Below are 20842 nucleotides of genomic sequence, written 5' to 3'. Positions count from 1 at the left end.
ACATTGCATGTTCAAATATCAAGACACTTGCTCATGTTTACCATCTTAAAGTAGACTTCTTGATTTGACTTGTTTATTTTGGCCATTTGTGTGTCAGTAGCAGTATTTGTAAAAATGCCTCTTCTACCTAAAAAGCATTGTGACGACGAGGATGGGATTTGAACTCATGCGTGCAGAGCACAATGGATTAGCAGTCCATCGCCTTAACCACTCGGCCACCTCGTCTCACTGGTATGGAATATGGCAAACATTCCAACACCACTAGTTATACTTCAAAGTCAATTCTTTATGTTCTTGTAGATTGTGTCATTTTCACAATCACGAGCTTGATAGCATGTCGACTTTAAACCATCCTTGGCTTTTGGAACATTTATTTAATTTTAACCGAAACTTGTGAACAAATCCACCATCACCCACCTCACAAACAAAAATGATTTTTAATACTTCTGGCCAATAACATGACCTTCTCTGTAAAAGTAATGTATTAATTTTCACTAAATGTGTTCTATGCTTGTCTTTAATAAGGTGACAGACTATGTTACATGAGTTACAGTAATTTCAAATCTCAGCAAATATTACAAACATCACCATTTAGAGTTTGCTGTCACTGTAATGTAAACAAGAAAATTATGCAGGAATAAGGTTTAACCTATATTAAGGGCTCTGCTATTAAATTTTTTTTAACTGCATCCCATATCAGTTTAACAAAGCCCAAGAAATGTCATAGACTTTAATTATCTAAACATAAATCATTTTAACCTATACTTGTGAGCTAATCCACCATCATGGGGAATAAAGCATTTGCAAAATTAATTCTAGATAGTAGTATTGACATTGCATGTTCAAATATCAAGACACTTGCTCATGTTTACCATCTTAAAGTAGACTTCTTGATTTGACTTGTTTATTTTGGCCATTTGTGTGTCAGTAGCAGTATTTGTAAAAATGCCTCTTCTACCTAAAAAGTATTGTGACGACAAGGATGGGATTCGAACCAATGCGTGCTGAGCACAATGGATTAGCAGTCCATCGCCTTAACCACTCGGCCAACTCTTCTCACTAGTATGCAATCTAGCAAACTTTCCAACACCACTTGTAATACTTCAAAGTCAATTCTTTATGTTCTTGTAGATTGTGTCATTTTCACAATCACGAGCTTGATAGCAAGTCGACTTTCAACCATCCTTGGCTTTAGGAACATTTATTTAATTTTAACCAAAACTTGTGAACAAATCCACCATCACCCACCTCACAAACAAAAATGATTTTTAATACTTCTGGCCAATAACATGACCTTCTCTGTAAAAGTAATGTATTAATTTTCACTAAATGTGTTCTATGCTTGTCTTTAATGAAGTGACAGACTATGTTACATGAGTTACAGTAATTTCAAATCTCTGCAAATATTACAAACATCACCATTTAGAGTTTGCTGTCACTGTAATGTAAACAAGAAAATTATGCAGGAATAAGGTTTAACCTATATTAAGGGCTCTGCTGTAAAAATTTTTTAACTGCATCCCATATCAGTTTAACAAAGCCCAAGAAATGTCATAGACTTTAATTATCTAAACATAAATCATTTTAACCTTTACTTGTGAGCTAATCCACCATCATGGGGAATAAAGCATTTGCAAAATAAATTCTAGATAGTAGTATTGACATTGCATGTTCAAATATCAAGACACTTGCTCATGTTTACCATCTTAAAGTAGACTTCTTGATTTGACTTGTTTATTTTGGCCATTTGTGTGTCAGTAGCAGTATTTGTAAAAATGCCTCTTCTACCTAAAAAATATTGTGACGACAAGGATGGGATTCGAACCCATGCGTGCTGAGCACAAAGGATTAGCAGTCCATCGCCTTAACCACTCGGTCACCTCGTCTCACTGGTATGCAATCTAGCAAACTTTCCAACACCACTTGTAATACTTCAAAGTCAATTCTTTATGTTCTTGTAGATTGTGTCATTTTCACAATCACGAGCTTGATAGCAAGTCGACTTTCAACCATCCTTGGCTTTAGGAACATTTATTTAATTTTAACCAAAACTTGTGAACAAATCCACCATCACCCACCTCACAAACAAAAATGATTTTTAATACTTCTGGCCAATAACATGACCTTCTCTGTAAAAGTAATGTATTCATTTTCACTAAATGTGTTCTATGCTTGTCTTTAATGAAGTGACAGACTATGTTACATGAGTTACAGTAATTTCAAATCTCTGCAAATATTACAAACATCACCATTTAGAGTTTGCTGTCACTGTAATGTAAACAAGAAAATTATGCAGGAATAAGGTTTAACCTATATTAAGGGCTCTGCTGTAAAAATGTTTTAACTGCATCCCATATCAGTTTAACAAAGCCCAAGAAATGTCATAGACTTTAAATTATCTAAACATAAATCATTTTAACCTATACTTGTGAGCTAATCCACCATCATGGGGGATAAAGCATTTGCAAAATAAATTCTAGATAGTAGTATTGACATTGCATGTTCAAATATCAAGACACTTGCTCATGATTACCATCTTAAAGTAGACTTCTTGATTTGACTTGTTTATTTTGGCCATTTGTGTGTCAGTAGCAGTATTTGTAAAAATGCCTCTTCTACCTAAAAAGCATTGTGACGACGAGGATGGGACTTGAACCCATGCGTGCTGAGCACAATGGATTAGCAGTCCATCGCCTTAACCACTTGGTCACCTCGTCTCACTGGTATGCAATCTAGCAAACTTTCCAACACCACTTGTAATACTTCAAAGTCAATTCTTTATGTTCTTGTAGATTGTGTCATTTTCACAATCACGAGCTTGATAGCAAGTCGACTTTCAACCATCCTTGGCTTTAGGAACATTTATTTAATTTTAACCAAAACTTGTGAACAAATCCACCATCACCCACCTCACAAACAAAAATGATTTTTAATACTTCTGGCCAATAACATGACCTTCTCTGTAAAAGTAATGTATTCATTTTCACTAAATGTGTTCTATGCTTGTCTTTAATGAAGAGACAGACTATGTTACATGAGTTACAGTAATTTCAAATCTCTGCAAATATTACAAACATCACCATTTAGAGTTTGCTGTCACTGTAATGTAAACAAGAAAATTATGCAGGAATAAGGTTTAACCTATATTAAGGGCTCTGCTGTAAAAATGTTTTAACTGCATCCCATATCAGTTTAACAAAGCCCAAGAAATGTCATAGACTTTAAATTATCGAAACATAAATCATTTTAACCTATACTTGTGAGCTAATCCACCATCATGGGGGATAAAGCATTTGCAAAATAAATTCTAGATAGTAGTATTGACATTGCATGTTCAAATATCAAGACACTTGCTCATGTTTACCATCTTAAAGTAGACTTCTTGATTTGACTTGTTTATTTTGGCCATTTGTGTGTCAGTAGCAGTATTTGTAAAAATGCCTCTTCTACCTAAAAAGCATTGTGACGACGAGGATGGGATTTGAACCCATGCGTGCAGAGCACAATGGATTAGCAGTCCATCGCCTTAACCACTCGGCCACCTCGTCTCACTGGAATGGAATATGGCAAACATTCCAACACCACTAGTTATACTTCAAAGTCAATTCTTTATGTTCTTGTCGATTGTGTCATTTTCACAATCACGAGCTTGATAGCAAGTCGACTTTCAACCATCCTTGGCTTTAGGAACATTTATTTAATTTTAACCGAAACTTGTGAACAAATCCACCATCACCCACCTCACAAACAAAAATGATTTTTAATACTTCTGGCCAATAACATGACCTTCTCTGTAAAAGTAATGTATTAATTTTCACTAAATGTGTTCTATGCTTGTCTTTAATGAGGTGACAGACTATGTTACATGAGTTACAGTAATTTCAAATCTCAGCAAATATTACAAACATCACCATTTAGAGTTTGCTGTCACTGTAATGTAAACAAGAAAATTATGCAGGAATAAGGTTTAACCTATATTAAGGGCTCTGCTGTAAAAAAATTTAACTGCACCCCATATCAGTTTAATAAAGCCCAAGAAATGTCATAGACTTTAATTATCTAAACATAAATTATTTTAACCTATACTTGTGAGTTAATCCACCATCATGGGGAAATAAAGCATTTGCCAAACAAATTCAAGATAGTAGTATTGACAATACATGTTCAAATATCAAGACACTTGCTCATGTTTACCATCTTAAAGTAGACTTCTTGATTTGACTTGTTTATTTTGGCCATTTTTGTGTCAGCTTCACTTGCTGGTTTATGAAGCAGTATTTGTAAAAATGCCTCTTCTACCTAAAAAGCATTGTGACGACGAGGATGGGATTTGAACCCATGCGTGCAGAGCACAATGGATTAGCAGTCCATCGCCTTAACCATTCGGCCACCTCGTCTCACTGGTATGCAGTCTGGCAAAATTTCCAACTCCACTTGTTAAACTTCAAAGTCATTTCTTTATGTTCTTGTAGATTGTGTCATTTTCACAATCACGAGCTTGATAGTAAGTCGACTTTCAACCATCCTTGGCTTTAGGAACATTTATTTAATTTTAACCGATACTTGTGAACAAATCCACCATCATCCACCTCACAAACAAAAATGATTTTTAATACTTCTGGCCAATAACATGACCTTCTCTGTAAAAGTAATGTATTAATTTTCACTAAATGTGTTCTATGCTTGTCTTTAATGAAGTGACAGACTATGTTACATGAGTTACAGTAATTTCAAATCTCTGCAAATATTACAAACATCACCATTTAGAGTTTGCTGTCACTGTAATGTAAACAAGAAAATTATGCAGGAATAAGGTTTAACCTATATTAAGGGCTCTGCTGTAAAAATGTTTTAACTGCATCCCATATCAGTTTAACAAAGCCCAAGAAATGTCATAGACTTTAAATTATCTAAACATAAATCATTTTAACCTATACTTGTGAGCTAATCCACCATCATGGGGGATAAAGCATTTGCAAAATAAATTCTAGATAGTAGTATTGACATTGCATGTTCAAATATCAAGACACTTGCTCATGTTTACCATCTTAAAGTAGACTTCTTGATTTGACTTGTTTATTTTGGCCATTTGTGTGTCAGTAGCAGTATTTGTAAAAATTCCTCTTCTACCTAAAAAGCATTGTGACGACGAGGATGGGATTTGAACCCATGCGTGCAGAGCACAATGGATTAGCAGTCCATCGCCTTAACCACTCGGCCACCTCGTCTCACTGGAATAGAATATGGCAAACATTCCAACACCACTAGTTATACTTCAAAGTCAATTCTTTATGTTCTTGTCGATTGTGTCATTTTCACAATCACGAGCTTGATAGCAAGTCGACTTTCAACCATCCTTGGCTTTAGGAACATTTATTTAATTTTAACCGAAACTTGTGAACAAATCCACCATCACCCACCTCACAAACAAAAATGATTTTTAATACTTCTGGCCAATAACATGACCTTCTCTGTAAAAGTAATGTATTAATTTTCACTAAATGTGTTCTATGCTTGTCTTTAATGAGGTGACAGACTATGTTACATGAGTTACAGTAATTTCAAATCTCAGCAAATATTACAAACATCACCATTTAGAGTTTGCTGTCACTGTAATGTAAACAAGAAAATTATGCAGGAATAAGGTTTAACCTATATTAAGGGCTCTGCTGTAAAAAAATTTAACTGCACCCCATATCAGTTTAATAAAGCCCAAGAAATGTCATAGACTTTAATTATCTAAACATAAATTATTTTAACCTATACTTGTGAGTTAATCCACCATCATGGGGAAATAAAGCATTTGCCAAACAAATTCAAGATAGTAGTATTGACAATGCATGTTCAAATATCAAGACACTTGCTCATGTTTACCATCTTAAAGTAGACTTCTTGATTTGACTTGTTTATTTTGGCCATTTTTGTGTCAGCTTCACTTGCTGGTTTATGAAGCAGTATTTGTAAAAATGCCTCTTCTACCTAAAAAGCATTGTGACGACGAGGATGGGATTTGAACCCATGCGTGCAGAGCACAATGGATTAGCAGTCCATCGCCTTAACCATTCGGCCACCTCGTCTCACTGGTATGCAGTCTGGCAAAATTTCCAACTCCACTTGTTAAACTTCAAAGTCATTTCTTTATGTTCTTGTAGATTGTGTCATTTTCACAATCACGAGCTTGATAGTAAGTCGACTTTCAACCATCCTTGGCTTTAGGAACATTTATTTAATTTTAACCGATACTTGTGAACAAATCCACCATCATCCACCTCACAAACAAAAATGATTTTTAATACTTCTGGCCAATAACATGACCTTCTCTGTAAAAGTAATGTATTAATTTTCACTAAATGTGTTCTATGCTTGTCTTTAATGAAGTGACAGACTATGTTACATGAGTTACAGTAATTTCAAATCTCTGCAAATATTACAAACATCACCATGTAGAGTTTGCTGTCACTGTAATGTAAACAAGAAAATTATGCAGGAATAAGGTTTAACCTATATTAAGGGCTCTGCTGTAAAAAAAATTAACTGCACCCCATATCAGTTTAATAAAGCCCAAGAAATGTCATAGACTTTAATTATCTAAACATAAATTATTTTAACCTATACTTGTGAGTTAATCCACCATCACGGGGAAATAAAGCATTTGCCAAACAAATTCAAGATAGTAGTATTGACAATGCATGTTCAAATATCAAGACACTTGCTCATGTTTACCATCTTAAAGTAGACTTCTTGATTTGACTTGTTTATTTTGGCCATTTTTGTGTCAGCTTCACTTGCTGGTTTATGATGCAGTATTTGTAAAAATACCTCTTCTACCGAAAGAGCATTGTGACGACGAGGATGGGATTTGAACCCATGCGTGCAGAGCACAATGGATTAGCAGTCCATCACCTTAACCACTCGGCCTACTCGTCTCGCTGGTATGCAATTTGGCAAACTTTCCAACACCACTTGTTATACTTCAAAGTCATTTCTTTATGTTCTTGTAGATTGTGTCATTTTCACAATCACAAGCTTGATAGCAAGTCGACTTTCAACCATCCTTGGCTTTAGGAACATTTATTTAATTTTAACCGAAACTTGTGAACAAATCCACCATCACCCACCTCACAAACAAAAATGATTTTTAATACTTCTGGCCAATAACATGACCTTCTCTGTAAAAGTAATGTATTAATTTTCACTAAATGTGTTCTATGCTTGTCTTTAATGAGGTGATAGACTATGTTACATGAGTTACAGTAATTTCAAATCTCTGCAAATATTACAAACATCACCATTTAGAGTTTGCTGTCACTGTAATGTAAACAAGAAAATTATGCAGGAATAAGGTTTAACCTATATTAAGGGCTCTGCTGTAAAAATGTTTTAACTGCATCCCATATCAGTTTAACAAAGCCCAAGAAATGTCATAGACTTTAAATTATCTAAACATAAATCATTTTAACCTATACTTGTGAGCTAATCCACCATCATGGGGGATAAAGCATTTGCAAAATAAATTCTAGATAGTAGTATTGACATTGCATGTTCAAATATCAAGACACTTGCTCATGTTTACCATCTTAAAGTAGACTTCTTGATTTGACTTGTTTATTTTGGCCATTTGTGTGTCAGTAGCAGTATTTGTAAAAATGCCTCTTCTACCTAAAAAGCATTGTGACGACGAGGATGGGATTTGAACCCATGCGTGCAGAGCACAATGGATTAGCAGTCCATCGCCTTAACCACTCGGCCACCTCGTCTCACTGGAATGGAATATGGCAAACATTCCAACACCACTAGTTATACTTCAAAGTCAATTCTTTATGTTCTTGTCGATTGTGTCATTTTCACAATCACGAGCTTGATAGCAAGTCGACTTTCAACCATCCTTGGCTTTAGGAACATTTATTTAATTTTAACCGAAACTTGTGAACAAATCCACCATCACCCACCTCACAAACAAAAATGATTTTTAATACTTCTGGCCAATAACATGACCTTCTCTGTAAAAGTAATGTATTAATTTTCACTAAATGTGTTCTATGCTTGTCTTTAATGAGGTGACAGACTATGTTACATGAGTTACAGTAATTTCAAATCTCAGCAAATATTACAAACATCACCATTTAGAGTTTGCTGTCACTGTAATGTAAACAAGAAAATTATGCAGGAATAAGGTTTAACCTATATTAAGGGCTCTGCTGTAAAAAAATTTAACTGCACCCCATATCAGTTTAATAAAGCCCAAGAAATGTCATAGACTTTAATTATCTAAACATAAATTATTTTAACCTATACTTGTGAGTTAATCCACCATCATGGGGAAATAAAGCATTTGCCAAACAAATTCAAGATAGTAGTATTGACAATGCATGTTCAAATATCAAGACACTTGCTCATGTTTACCATCTTAAAGTAGACTTCTTGATTTGACTTGTTTATTTTGGCCATTTTTGTGTCAGCTTCACTTGCTGGTTTATGAAGCAGTATTTGTAAAAATGCCTCTTCTACCTAAAAAGCATTGTGACGACGAGGATGGGATTTGAACCCATGCGTGCAGAGCACAATGGATTAGCAGTCCATCGCCTTAACCATTCGGCCACCTCGTCTCACTGGTATGCAGTCTGGCAAAATTTCCAACTCCACTTGTTAAACTTCAAAGTCATTTCTTTATGTTCTTGTAGATTGTGTCATTTTCACAATCACGAGCTTGATAGTAAGTCGACTTTCAACCATCCTTTGCTTTAGGAACATTTATTTAATTTTAACCGATACTTGTGAACAAATCCACCATCATCCACCTCACAAACAAAAATGATTTTTAATACTTCTGGCCAATAACATGACCTTCTCTGTAAAAGTAATGTATTAATTTTCACTAAATGTGTTCTATGCTTGTCTTTAATGAAGTGACAGACTATGTTACATGAGTTACAGTAATTTCAAATCTCTGCAAATATTACAAACATCACCATGTAGAGTTTGCTGTCACTGTAATGTAAACAAGAAAATTATGCAGGAATAAGGTTTAACCTATATTAAGGGCTCTGCTGTAAAAAAAATTAACTGCACCCCATATCAGTTTAATAAAGCCCAAGAAATGTCATAGACTTTAATTATCTAAACATAAATTATTTTAACCTATACTTGTGAGTTAATCCACCATCACGGGGAAATAAAGCATTTGCCAAACAAATTCAAGATAGTAGTATTGACAATGCATGTTCAAATATCAAGACACTTGCTCATGTTTACCATCTTAAAGTAGACTTCTTGATTTGACTTGTTTATTTTGGCCATTTTTGTGTCAGCTTCACTTGCTGGTTTATGATGCAGTATTTGTAAAAATACCTCTTCTACCGAAAGAGCATTGTGACGACGAGGATGGGATTTGAACCCATGCGTGCAGAGCACAATGGATTAGCAGTCCATCACCTTAACCACTCGGCCTACTCGTCTCGCTGGTATGCAATTTGGCAAACTTTCCAACACCACTTGTTATACTTCAAAGTCATTTCTTTATGTTCTTGTAGATTGTGTCATTTTCACAATCACAAGCTTGATAGCAAGTCGACTTTCAACCATCCTTGGCTTTAGGAACATTTATTTAATTTTAACCGAAACTTGTGAACAAATCCACCATCACCCACCTCACAAACAAAAATGATTTTTAATACTTCTGGCCAATAACATGACCTTCTCTGTAAAAGTAATGTATTAATTTTCACTAAATGTGTTCTATGCTTGTCTTTAATGAGGTGACAGACTATGTTACATGAGTTACAGTAATTTCAAATCTCTGCAAATATTACAAACATCACCATTTAGAGTTTGCTGTCACTGTAATGTAAACAAGAAAATTATGCAGGAATAAGGTTTAACCTATATTAAGGGCGCTGCTGTAAAAAATTTTTAACTGCATCCCATATCAGTTTAACAAAGCCCAAGAAATGTCATAGACTTTAATTATCTAAACATAAATCATTTTAACCTATACTTGTGAGCTAATCCACCATCATGGGGAATAAAGCATTTGCAAAATAAATTCTAGATAGTAGTATTGACATTGCATGTTCAAATATCAAGACACTTGCTCATGTTTACCATCTTAAAGTAGACTTCTTGATTTGACTTGTTTAATTTGGCCATTTGTGTGTCAGTAGCAGTATTTGTAAAAATGCCTCTTCTACCTAAAAAGTATTGTGACGACTAGGATGGGATTTGAACCCATGCGTGCTGAGCACAATGGATTAGCAGTCCATCACCTTAACCACTCGGCCACCTCGTCTCACTGGTATGCAATCTGGCAAACTTTCCAACACCACTTGTAATACTTCAAAGTCAATTCTTTATGTTTTTGTAGATTGTGTCATTTTCACAATCACGAGCTTGATAGCAAGTCGACTTTCAACCATCCTTGGCTTTAGGAACATTTATTTAATTTTAACCGAAACTTGTGAACAAATCCACCATCACCCACCTCACAAACAAAAATTATTTTTAATACTTCTGGCCAATAACATGACCTTCTCTGTAAAAGTAATGTATTAATTTTCACTAAATGTGTTCTATGCTTGTCTTTAATGAAGTGACAGACTATGTTACATGAGTTACAGTAATTTCAAATCTCTGCAAATATTACAAACATCACCATTTAGAGTTTGCTGTCACTGTAATGTAAACAAGAAAATTATGCAGGAATAAGGTTTAACCTATATTAAGGGCTCTGCTGTAAAAATGTTTTAACTGCATCCCATATCAGTTTAACAGAGCCCAAGAAATGTCATAGACTTTAAATTATCTAAACATAAATCATTTTAACCTATACTTGTGAGCTAATCCACCATCATGGGGAAATAAAGCATTTGCCAAACAAATTTAAGATAGTAGTATTGACAATGCATGTTCAAATATCAAGACACTTGCTCATGTTTACCATCTTAAAGTAGACTTCTTGATTTGACTTGTTTCTTTTGGCCATTTTTGTGTCAGCTTCACTTGCTGGTTTATGAAGCAGTATTTGTAAAAATTCCTCTTCTACCTAAAGAGCATTGTGACGACAAGGATGGGATTTGAACCCATGCGTGCAGAGCACAATGGATTAGCAGTCCATCGCCTTAACCACTCAGCCACCTCGTCTCACTGGTATGTAGTCTGGCAAAATTTCAAACACCACTTGTTATACTTCAAAGTCAATTCTTTATGTTCTTGTAGATTGTGTCATTTTCACAATAACGAGCTTGATAGCAAGTCGACTTTCAACCATCCTTGGCTTTAGGAACATTTATTTAATTTTAACCGAAACTTGTGAACAAATCCACCATCACCCACCTCACAAACAAAAATGATTTTTAATACTTCTGGCCAATAACATGACCTTCTCTGTAAAAGTAATGTATTAATTTTCACTAAATGTGTTCTATGCTTGTCTTTAATGAGGTGACAGACTATGTTACATGAGTTACAGTAATTTCAAATCTCAGCAAATATTACAAACATCACCATTTAGAGTTTGCTGTCACTGTAATGTAAACAAGAAAATTATGCAGGAATAAGGTTTAACCTATATTAAGGGCTCTGCTGTAAAAAATTTTTAACTGCATCCCATATCAGTTTAACAAAGCCCAAGAAATGTCATAGACTTTAATTATCTAAACATAAATCATTTTAACCTATACTTGTGAGCTAATCCACCATCATGGGGAATAAAGCATTTGCAAAATAAATTCTAGATAGTAGTATTGACATTGCATGTTCAAATATCAAGACACTTGCTCATGTTTACCATCTTAAAGTAGACTTCTTGATTTGACTTGTTTATTTTGGCAATTTGTGTGTCAGTAGCAGTATTTGTAAAAATGCCTCTTCTACCTAAAAAGCATTGTGACGACGAGGATGGGATTTGAACCCATGCGTGCAGAGCACAATGGATTAGCAGTCTATCGCTTTAACCACTCAGCCACCTCGTCTCACTGGTATGCAATCTGGCAAACATTCCAACACCACTAGTTATACTTCAAAGTCAATTCTTTATGTTCTTGTAGATTGTGTCATTTTCACAATCACGAGCTTGATAGCAAGTCGACTTTCAACCATCCTTGGCTTTAGGAACATTTATTTAATTTTAACCGAAACTTGTGAACAAATCCACCATCACCCACCTCACAAACAAAAATGATTTTTAATACTTCTGGCCAATAACATGACCTTCTCTGTAAAAGTAATGTATTAATTTTCACTAAATGTGTTCTATGCTTGTCTTTAAGGAAGTGACAGACTATGTTACATGAGTTACAGTAATTTCAAATCTCTGCAAATATTACAAACATCACCATTTAGAGTTTGCTGTCACTGTAATGTAAACAAGAAAATTATGCAGGAATAAGGTTTAACCTATATTAAGGGCTCTGCTGTAAAAAAATTTAACTGCACCCCATATCAGTTTAATAAAGCCCAAGAAATGTCATAGACTTTAATTATCTAAACATAAATTATTTTAACCTATACTTGTGAGTTAATCCACCATCATGGGGAAATAAAGCATTTGCCAAACAAATTCAAGATAGTAGTATTGACAATGCATGTTCAAATATCAAGACACTTGCTCATGTTTACCATCTTAAAGTAGACTTCTTGATTTGACTTGTTTATTTTGGCCATTTTTGTGTCAGCTTCACTTGCTGGTTTATGAAGCAGTATTTGTAAAAATGCCTCTTCTACCTAAAAAGCATTGTGACGACAAGGATGGGATTTGAACCCATGCGTGCAGAGCACAATGGATTAGCAGTCCATCGCCTTAACCATTCGGCCACCTCGTCTCACTGGTATGCAGTCTGGCAAAATTTCCAACACCACTTGTTAAACTTCAAAGTCAATTCTTTATGTTCTTGTAGATTGTGTCATTTTCACAATCACGAGCTTGATAGTAAGTCGACTTTCAACCATCCTTGGCTTTAGGAACATTTATTTAATTTTAACCGATACTTGTGAACAAATCCACCATCATCCACCTCACAAACAAAAATGATTTTTAATACTTCTGGCCAATAACATGACCTTCTCTGTAAAAGTAATGTATTAATTTTCACTAAATGTGTTCTATGCTTGTCTTTAATGAGGTGACAGACTATGTTACATGAGTTACAGTAATTTCAAATCTCAGCAAATATTACAAACATCACCATTTAGAGTTTGCTGTCACTGTAATGTAAACAAGAAAATTATGCAGGAATAAGGTTTAACCTATATTAAGGGCTCTGCTGTAAAAATTTTTTAACTGCATCCCATATCAGTTTAACAAAGCCCAAGAAATGTCATAGACTTTAATTATCTAAACATAAATCATTTTAACCTATACTTGTGAGCTAATCCACCATCATGGGGAATAAAGCATTTGCAAAATAAATTCTAGATAGTAGTATTGACATTGCATGTTCAAATATCAAGACACTTGCTCATGTTTACCATCTTAAAGTAGACTTCTTGATTTGACTTGTTTATTTTGGCAATTTGTGTGTCAGTAGCAGTATTTGTAAAAATGCCTCTTCTACCTAAAAAGCATTGTGACGACGAGGATGGGATTTGAACCCATGCGTGCAGAGCACAATGGATTAGCAGTCTATCGCCTTAACCACTCAGCCACCTCGTCTCACTGGTATGCAATCTGGCAAACATTCCAACACCACTAGTTATACTTCAAAGTCAATTCTTTATGTTCTTGTAGATTGTGTCATTTTCACAATCACGAGCTTGATAGCAAGTCGACTTTCAACCATCCTTGGCTTTAGGAACATTTATTTAATTTTAACCGAAACTTGTGAACAAATCCACCATCACCCACCTCACAAACAAAAATGATTTTTAATACTTCTGGCCAATAACATGACCTTCTCTGTAAAAGTAATGTATTAATTTTCACTAAATGTGTTCTATGCTTGTCTTTAAGGAAGTGACAGACTATGTTACATGAGTTACAGTAATTTCAAATCTCTGCAAATATTACAAACATCACCATTTAGAGTTTGCTGTCACTGTAATGTAAACAAGAAAATTATGCAGGAATAAGGTTTAACCTATATTAAGGGCTCTGCTGTAAAAAAATTTAACTGCACCCCATATCAGTTTAATAAAGCCCAAGAAATGTCATAGACTTTAATTATCTAAACATAAATTATTTTAACCTATACTTGTGAGTTAATCCACCATCATGGGGAAATAAAGCATTTGCCAAACAAATTCAAGATAGTAGTATTGACAATGCATGTTCAAATATCAAGACACTTGCTCATGTTTACCATCTTAAAGTAGACTTCTTGATTTGACTTGTTTATTTTGGCCATTTTTGTGTCAGCTTCACTTGCTGGTTTATGAAGCAGTATTTGTAAAAATGCCTCTTCTACCTAAAAAGCATTGTGACGACAAGGATGGGATTTGAACCCATGCGTGCAGAGCACAATGGATTAGCAGTCCATCGCCTTAACCATTCGGCCACCTCGTCTCACTGGTATGCAGTCTGGCAAAATTTCCAACACCACTTGTTAAACTTCAAAGTCAATTCTTTATGTTCTTGTAGATTGTGTCATTTTCACAATCACGAGCTTGATAGTAAGTCGACTTTCAACCATCCTTGGCTTTAGGAACATTTATTTAATTTTAACCGATACTTGTGAACAAATCCACCATCATCCACCTCACAAACAAAAATGATTTTTAATACTTCTGGCCAATAACATGACCTTCTCTGTAAAAGTAATGTATTAATTTTCACTAAATGTGTTCTATGCTTGTCTTTAATGAAGTGACAGACTATGTTACATGAGTTACAGTAATTTCAAATCTCTGCAAATATTACAAACATCACCATGTAGAGTTTGCTGTCACTGTAATGTAAACAAGAAAATTATGCAGGAATAAGGTTTAACCTATATTAAGGGCTCTGCTGTAAAAAAAATTAACTGCACCCCATATCAGTTTAATAAAGCCCAAGAAATGTCATAGACTTTAATTATCTAAACATAAATTATTTTAACCTATACTTGTGAGTTAATCCACCATCACGGGGAAATAAAGCATTTGCCAAACAAATTCAAGATAGTAGTATTGACAATGTATGTTCAAATATCAAGACACTTGCTCATGTTTACCATCTTAAAGTAGACTTCTTGATTTGACTTGTTTATTTTGGCCATTTTTGTGTCAGCTTCACTTGCTGGTTTATGATGCAGTATTTGTAAAAATACCTCTTCTACCGAAAGAGCATTGTGACGACGAGGATGGGATTTGAACCCATGCGTGCAGAGCACAATGGATTAGCAGTCCATCACCTTAACCACTCGGCCTACTCGTCTCGCTGGTATGCAATTTGGCAAACTTTCCAACACCACTTGTTATACTTCAAAGTCATTTCTTTATGTTCTTGTAGATTGTGTCATTTTCACAATCACGAGCTTGATAGCAAGTCGACTTTCAACCATCCTTGGCTTTAGGAACATTTATTTAATTTTAACCGAAACTTGTGAACAAATCCACCATCACCCACCTCACAAACAAAAATGATTTTTAATACTTCTGGCCAATAACATGACCTTCTCTGTAAAAGTAATGTATTAATTTTCACTAAATGTGTTCTATGCTTGTCTTTAATGAGGTGACAGACTATGTTACATGAGTTACAGTAATTTCAAATCTCAGCAAATATTACAAACATCACCATTTAGAGTTTGCTGTCACTGTAATGTAAACAAGAAAATTATGCAGGAATAAGGTTTAACCTATATTAAGGGCGCTGCTGTAAATTTTTTTTAACTGCATCCCATATCAGTTTAACAAAGCCCAAGAAATGTCATAGACTTTAATTATCTAAACATAAATCATTTTAACCTATACTTGTGAGCTAATCCACCATCATGGGGAATAAAGCATTTGCAAAATAAATTCTAGATAGTAGTATTTACATTGCATGTTCAAATATCAAGACACTTGCTCATGTTTACCATCTTAAAGTAGACTTCTTGATTTGACTTGTTTATTTTGGCCATTTGTGTGTCAGTAGCAGTATTTGTAAAAATGCCTCTTCTACCTAAAAAGTATTGTGACGCCTAGGATGGGATTTGAACCCATGCGTGCTGAGCACAATGGATTAGCAGTCCATCACCTTAACCACTCGGCCACCTCGTCTCACTGGTATGCAAGCTGGCAAACTTTCCAACACCACTTGTAATACTTCAAAGTCAATTCTTTATGTTCTTGTAGATTGTGTCATTTTCACAATCACGAGCTTGATAGCAAGTCGACTTTCAACCATCCTTGGCTTTAGGAACATTTATTTAATTTTAACCGAAACTTGTGAACAAATCCACCATCACCCACCTCACAAACAAAAATTATTTTTAATACTTCTGGCCAATAACATGACCTTCTCTGTAAAAGTAATGTATTAATTTTCACTAAATGTGTTCTATGCTTGTCTTTAATGAAGTGACAGACTATGTTACATGAGTTACAGTAATTTCAAATCTCTGCAAATATTACAAACATCACCATTTAGAGTTTGCTGTCACTGTAATGTAAACAAGAAAATTATGCAGGAATAAGGTTTAACCTATATTAAGGGCTCTGCTGTAAAAATGTTTTAACTGCATCCCCTATCAGTTTAACAGAGCCCAAGAAATGTCATAGACTTTAAATTATCTAAACATAAATCATTTTAACCTATACTTGTGAGCTAATCCACCATCATGGGGAAATAAAGCATTTGCCAAACAAATTTAAGATAGTAGTATTGACAATGCATGTTCAAATATCAAGACACTTGCTCATGTTTACCATCTTAAAGTAGACTTCTTGATTTGACTTGTTTATTTTGGCCATTTTTGTGTCAGCTTCACTTGCTGGTTTATGAAGCAGTATTTGTAAAAATGCCTCTTCTACCTAAAGAGCATTGTGACGACAAGGATGGGATTTGAACCCATGCGTGCAGAGCACAATGGATTAGCAGTCCATCGCCTTAACCACTCAGCCACCTCGTCTCACTGGTATGTAGTCTGGCAAAATTTCAAACACCACTTGTTATACTTCAAAGTCAATTCTTTATGTTCTTGTAGATTGTGTCATTTTCACAATCACGAGCTTGATAGCAAGTCGACTTTCAACCATCCTTGGCTTTAGGAACATTTATTTAATTTTAACCGAAACTTGTGAACAAATCCACCATCACCCACCTCACAAACAAAAATGATTTTTAATACTTCTGGCCAATAACATGACCTTCTCTGTAAAAGTAATGTATTAATTTTCACTAAATGTGTTCTATGCTTGTCTTTAATGAGGTGACAGACTATGTTACATGAGTTACAGTAATTTCAAATCTCAGCAAATATTACAAACATCACCATTTAGAGTTTGCTGTCACTGTAATGTAAACAAGAAAATTATGCAGGAATAAGGTTTAACCTATATTAAGGGCTCTGCTGTAAAAAATTTTTAACTGCATCCCATATCAGTTTAACAAAGCCCAAGAAATGTCATAGACTTTAATTATCTAAACATAAATCATTTTAACCTATACTTGTGAGCTAATCCACCATCATGGGGAATAAAGCATTTGCAAAATAAATTCTAGATAGTAGTATTGACATTGCATGTTCAAATATCAAGACACTTGCTCATGTTTACCATCTTAAAGTAGACTTCTTGATTTGACTTGTTTATTTTGGCAATTTGTGTGTCAGTAGCAGTATTTGTAAAAATACCTCTTCTACCTAAAAAGCATTGTGACGACAAGGATGGGATTTGAACCCATGCGTGCAGAGCACAATGGATTAGCAGTCTATCGCCTTAACCACTCAGCCACCTCGTCTCACTGGTATGCAATCTGGCAAACATTCCAACACCACTAGTTATACTTCAAAGTCAATTCTTTATGTTCTTGTAGATTGTGTCATTTTCACAATCACGAGCTTGATAGCAAGTCGACTTTCAACCATCCTTGGCTTTAGGAACATTTATTTAATTTTAACCGAAACTTGTGAACAAATCCACCATCACCCACCTCACAAACAAAAATGATTTTTAATACTTCTGGCCAATAACATGACCTTCTCTGTAAAAGTAATGTATTAATTTTCACTAAATGTGTTCTATGCTTGTCTTTAAGGAAGTGACAGACTATGTTACATGAGTTACAGTAATTTCAAATCTCTGCAAATATTACAAACATCACCATTTAGAGTTTGCTGTCACTGTAATGTAAACAAGAAAATTATGCAGGAATAAGGTTTAACCTATATTAAGGGCTCTGCTGTAAAAAAAATTAACTGCACCCCATATCAGTTTAATAAAGCCCAAGAAATGTCATAGACTTTAATTATCTAAACATAAATTATTTTAACCTATACTTGTGAGTTAATCCACCATCATGGGGAAATAAAGCATTTGCCAAACAAATTCAAGATAGTAGTATTGACAATGCATGTTCAAATATCAAGACACTTGCTCATGTTTACCATCTTAAAGTAGACTTCTTGATTTGACTTGTTTATTTTGGCCATTTTTGTGTCAGCTTTACTTGCTGGTTTATGAAGCAGTATTTGTAAAAATGCCTCTTCTACCTAAAGAGCATTGTGACGACAAGGATGAGATTTGAACCCATGCGTGCAGAGCACAATGGATTAGCAGTCCATCGCCTTAACCACTCGGCCACCTCGTCTCACTGGTATGCAGTCTGGCAAAATTTCCAACACCACTTGTTATTCTTTAAAGTCAATTCTTTATGTTCTTGTAGATTGTGTCATTTTCACAATCACGAGCTTGATAGTAAGTCGACTTTCAACCATCCTTGGCTTTAGGAACATTTATTTATTTTAACCGATACTTGTGAACAAATCCACCATCATCCACCTCACAAACAAAAATGATTTTTAATACTTCTGGCCAATAACATGACCTTCTCTGTAAAAGTAATGTATTAATTTTCACTAAATGTGTTCTATGCTTGTCTTTAAGGAAGTGACAGACTATGTTACATGAGTTACAGTAATTTCAAATCTCTGCAAATATTACAAACATCACCATTTAGAGTTTGCTGTCACTGTAATGTAAACAAGAAAATTATGCAGGAATAAGGTTTAACCTATATTAAGGGCTCTGCTGTAAAAATGTTTTAACTGCATCCCATATCAGTTTAACAAAGCCCAAGAAATGTCATAGACTTTAAATTATCTAAACATAAATAATTTTAACCTATACTTGTGAGCTAATCCACCATCATGGGGGATAAAGCATTTGCAAAATAAATTCTAGATAGTAGTATTGACATTGCATGTTCAAATATCAAGACACTTGCTCATGTTTACCATCTTAAAGTAGACTTCTTGATTTGACTTGTTTATTTTGGCAATTTGTGTGTCAGTAGCAGTATTTGTAAAAATGCCTCTTCTACCTAAAAAGCATTGTGACGACGAGGATGGGATTTGAACCCATGCGTGCAGAGCACAATGGATTAGCAGTCCATCACCTTAACCACTCAGCCACCTCGTCTCACTGGTATGCAATCTGGCAAACATTCCAACACCACTAGTTATACTTCATAGTCAATTCTTTATGTTCTTGTAGATTGTGTCATTTTCACAATCACGAGCTTGATAGCAAGTCGACTTTCAACCATCCTTGGCTTTAGGAACATTTATTTAATTTTAACCGAAACTTGTGAACAAATCCACCATCACCCACCTTACAAACAAAAATGATTTTTAATACTTCTGGCCAATAACATGACCTTCTCTGTAAAAGTAATGTATTAATTTTCACTAAATGTGTTCTATGCTTGTCTTTAAGGAAGTGACAGACTATGTTACATGAGTTACAGTAATTTCAAATCTCTGCAAATATTACAAACATCACCATTTAGAGTTTGCTGTCACTGTAATGTAAACAAGAAAATTATGCAGGAATAAGGTTTAACCTATATTAAGGGCTCTGCTGTAAAAATGTTTTAACTGCATCCCATATCAGTTTAAAAAAGCCCAAGAAATGTCATAGACTTTAAATTATCTAAACATAAATCATTTTAACCTATACTTGTGAGCTAATCCACCATCATGGGGGATAAAGCATTTGCAAAATAAATTCTAGATAGTAGTATTGACATTGCATGTTCAAATATCAAGACACTTGCTCATGTTTACCATCTTAAAGTAGACTTCTTGATTTGACTTGTTTATTTTGGCAATTTGTGTGTCAGTATTTGTAAAAATGCCTCTTCTACCTAAAAAGCATTGTGACGACGAGGATGGGATTTGAACCCATGCGTGCAGAGCACAATGGTTTAGCAGTCCATCGCCTTAACCACTCAGCCACCTCGTCTCACTGGTATGCAATCTGGCAAACATTCCAACACCACTTGTTATACTTCAAAGTCAATTCTTTATGTTCTTGTAGATTGTGTCATTTTCACAATCACGAGCTTGATAGCAAGTCGACTTTCAACCATCCTTGGCTTTAGGAACATTTATTTAATTTTAACCGAAACTTGTGAACAAATCCACCATCACCCACCTCACAAACAAAAATTATTTTTAATATTTCTGGCCAATAACATGACCTTCTCTGGAAAAGTAATGTATTAATTTTCAATAAATGTGTTCTATGCTTGTCTTTAAGGAAGTGACAGACTATGTTACATGAGTTACAGTAATTTCAAATCTCTGCAAATATTACAAACATCACCATTTAGAGTTTGCTGTCACTGTAATGTAAACAAGACAATTATGCAGGAATAAGGTTTAACCTATATTAAGGGCTCTGCTGTAAAAAAATTTAACTGCATCCCATATCAGTTTAACAAAGC

The 20842-nt window shown here is 34.6% G+C and overlaps 25 non-coding genes across 25 annotated transcripts; all 25 read right to left on the bottom strand.

The window, feature by feature from the left end:
- Window positions 1–143: 143 nt before the first annotated feature.
- Window positions 144–225, bottom strand: TRNAS-GCU (transfer RNA serine (anticodon GCU)). Its single transcript has one exon. It is a non-coding gene; the product is annotated as a tRNA-Ser (tRNA).
- Window positions 226–974: 749 nt separating this feature from the next.
- Window positions 975–1056, bottom strand: TRNAS-GCU (transfer RNA serine (anticodon GCU)). The gene has a single exon. It is a non-coding gene; the product is annotated as a tRNA-Ser (tRNA).
- A 748-nt stretch (window positions 1057–1804) lies between these two features.
- On the bottom strand, window positions 1805–1886 carry TRNAS-GCU (transfer RNA serine (anticodon GCU)). Its single transcript has one exon. It is a non-coding gene; the product is annotated as a tRNA-Ser (tRNA).
- Window positions 1887–2635: 749 nt separating this feature from the next.
- TRNAS-GCU (transfer RNA serine (anticodon GCU)) lies at window positions 2636–2717 on the bottom strand. The gene has a single exon. It is a non-coding gene; the product is annotated as a tRNA-Ser (tRNA).
- Window positions 2718–3466: 749 nt separating this feature from the next.
- TRNAS-GCU (transfer RNA serine (anticodon GCU)) lies at window positions 3467–3548 on the bottom strand. The gene has a single exon. It is a non-coding gene; the product is annotated as a tRNA-Ser (tRNA).
- A 767-nt stretch (window positions 3549–4315) lies between these two features.
- Window positions 4316–4397, bottom strand: TRNAS-GCU (transfer RNA serine (anticodon GCU)). The gene has a single exon. It is a non-coding gene; the product is annotated as a tRNA-Ser (tRNA).
- A 749-nt stretch (window positions 4398–5146) lies between these two features.
- TRNAS-GCU (transfer RNA serine (anticodon GCU)) lies at window positions 5147–5228 on the bottom strand. Its single transcript has one exon. It is a non-coding gene; the product is annotated as a tRNA-Ser (tRNA).
- Window positions 5229–5995: 767 nt separating this feature from the next.
- TRNAS-GCU (transfer RNA serine (anticodon GCU)) lies at window positions 5996–6077 on the bottom strand. The gene has a single exon. It is a non-coding gene; the product is annotated as a tRNA-Ser (tRNA).
- Window positions 6078–6844: 767 nt separating this feature from the next.
- Window positions 6845–6926, bottom strand: TRNAS-GCU (transfer RNA serine (anticodon GCU)). Its single transcript has one exon. It is a non-coding gene; the product is annotated as a tRNA-Ser (tRNA).
- A 749-nt stretch (window positions 6927–7675) lies between these two features.
- On the bottom strand, window positions 7676–7757 carry TRNAS-GCU (transfer RNA serine (anticodon GCU)). Its single transcript has one exon. It is a non-coding gene; the product is annotated as a tRNA-Ser (tRNA).
- A 767-nt stretch (window positions 7758–8524) lies between these two features.
- TRNAS-GCU (transfer RNA serine (anticodon GCU)) lies at window positions 8525–8606 on the bottom strand. Its single transcript has one exon. It is a non-coding gene; the product is annotated as a tRNA-Ser (tRNA).
- Window positions 8607–9373: 767 nt separating this feature from the next.
- Window positions 9374–9455, bottom strand: TRNAS-GCU (transfer RNA serine (anticodon GCU)). Its single transcript has one exon. It is a non-coding gene; the product is annotated as a tRNA-Ser (tRNA).
- A 748-nt stretch (window positions 9456–10203) lies between these two features.
- TRNAS-GCU (transfer RNA serine (anticodon GCU)) lies at window positions 10204–10285 on the bottom strand. Its single transcript has one exon. It is a non-coding gene; the product is annotated as a tRNA-Ser (tRNA).
- A 769-nt stretch (window positions 10286–11054) lies between these two features.
- Window positions 11055–11136, bottom strand: TRNAS-GCU (transfer RNA serine (anticodon GCU)). Its single transcript has one exon. It is a non-coding gene; the product is annotated as a tRNA-Ser (tRNA).
- Window positions 11137–11884: 748 nt separating this feature from the next.
- On the bottom strand, window positions 11885–11966 carry TRNAS-GCU (transfer RNA serine (anticodon GCU)). The gene has a single exon. It is a non-coding gene; the product is annotated as a tRNA-Ser (tRNA).
- A 767-nt stretch (window positions 11967–12733) lies between these two features.
- On the bottom strand, window positions 12734–12815 carry TRNAS-GCU (transfer RNA serine (anticodon GCU)). Its single transcript has one exon. It is a non-coding gene; the product is annotated as a tRNA-Ser (tRNA).
- Window positions 12816–13563: 748 nt separating this feature from the next.
- Window positions 13564–13645, bottom strand: TRNAS-GCU (transfer RNA serine (anticodon GCU)). The gene has a single exon. It is a non-coding gene; the product is annotated as a tRNA-Ser (tRNA).
- A 767-nt stretch (window positions 13646–14412) lies between these two features.
- Window positions 14413–14494, bottom strand: TRNAS-GCU (transfer RNA serine (anticodon GCU)). The gene has a single exon. It is a non-coding gene; the product is annotated as a tRNA-Ser (tRNA).
- A 767-nt stretch (window positions 14495–15261) lies between these two features.
- Window positions 15262–15343, bottom strand: TRNAS-GCU (transfer RNA serine (anticodon GCU)). The gene has a single exon. It is a non-coding gene; the product is annotated as a tRNA-Ser (tRNA).
- A 748-nt stretch (window positions 15344–16091) lies between these two features.
- On the bottom strand, window positions 16092–16173 carry TRNAS-GCU (transfer RNA serine (anticodon GCU)). Its single transcript has one exon. It is a non-coding gene; the product is annotated as a tRNA-Ser (tRNA).
- A 769-nt stretch (window positions 16174–16942) lies between these two features.
- TRNAS-GCU (transfer RNA serine (anticodon GCU)) lies at window positions 16943–17024 on the bottom strand. Its single transcript has one exon. It is a non-coding gene; the product is annotated as a tRNA-Ser (tRNA).
- Window positions 17025–17772: 748 nt separating this feature from the next.
- Window positions 17773–17854, bottom strand: TRNAS-GCU (transfer RNA serine (anticodon GCU)). Its single transcript has one exon. It is a non-coding gene; the product is annotated as a tRNA-Ser (tRNA).
- A 767-nt stretch (window positions 17855–18621) lies between these two features.
- Window positions 18622–18703, bottom strand: TRNAS-GCU (transfer RNA serine (anticodon GCU)). Its single transcript has one exon. It is a non-coding gene; the product is annotated as a tRNA-Ser (tRNA).
- A 748-nt stretch (window positions 18704–19451) lies between these two features.
- TRNAS-GCU (transfer RNA serine (anticodon GCU)) lies at window positions 19452–19533 on the bottom strand. Its single transcript has one exon. It is a non-coding gene; the product is annotated as a tRNA-Ser (tRNA).
- Window positions 19534–20276: 743 nt separating this feature from the next.
- TRNAS-GCU (transfer RNA serine (anticodon GCU)) lies at window positions 20277–20358 on the bottom strand. The gene has a single exon. It is a non-coding gene; the product is annotated as a tRNA-Ser (tRNA).
- Between the last annotated feature and the right edge of the window lie 484 nt (window positions 20359–20842).

This window comes from Pseudophryne corroboree, chromosome 11, assembly GCF_028390025.1.
Source record: "Pseudophryne corroboree isolate aPseCor3 chromosome 11, aPseCor3.hap2, whole genome shotgun sequence".
In the NCBI taxonomy this organism is placed as follows: Eukaryota; Metazoa; Chordata; class Amphibia; order Anura; family Myobatrachidae; genus Pseudophryne; species Pseudophryne corroboree.
The sequence above is the reverse complement of the archived record's forward strand: the minus strand, read 5'-3'. Positions and strand labels throughout refer to the sequence as shown.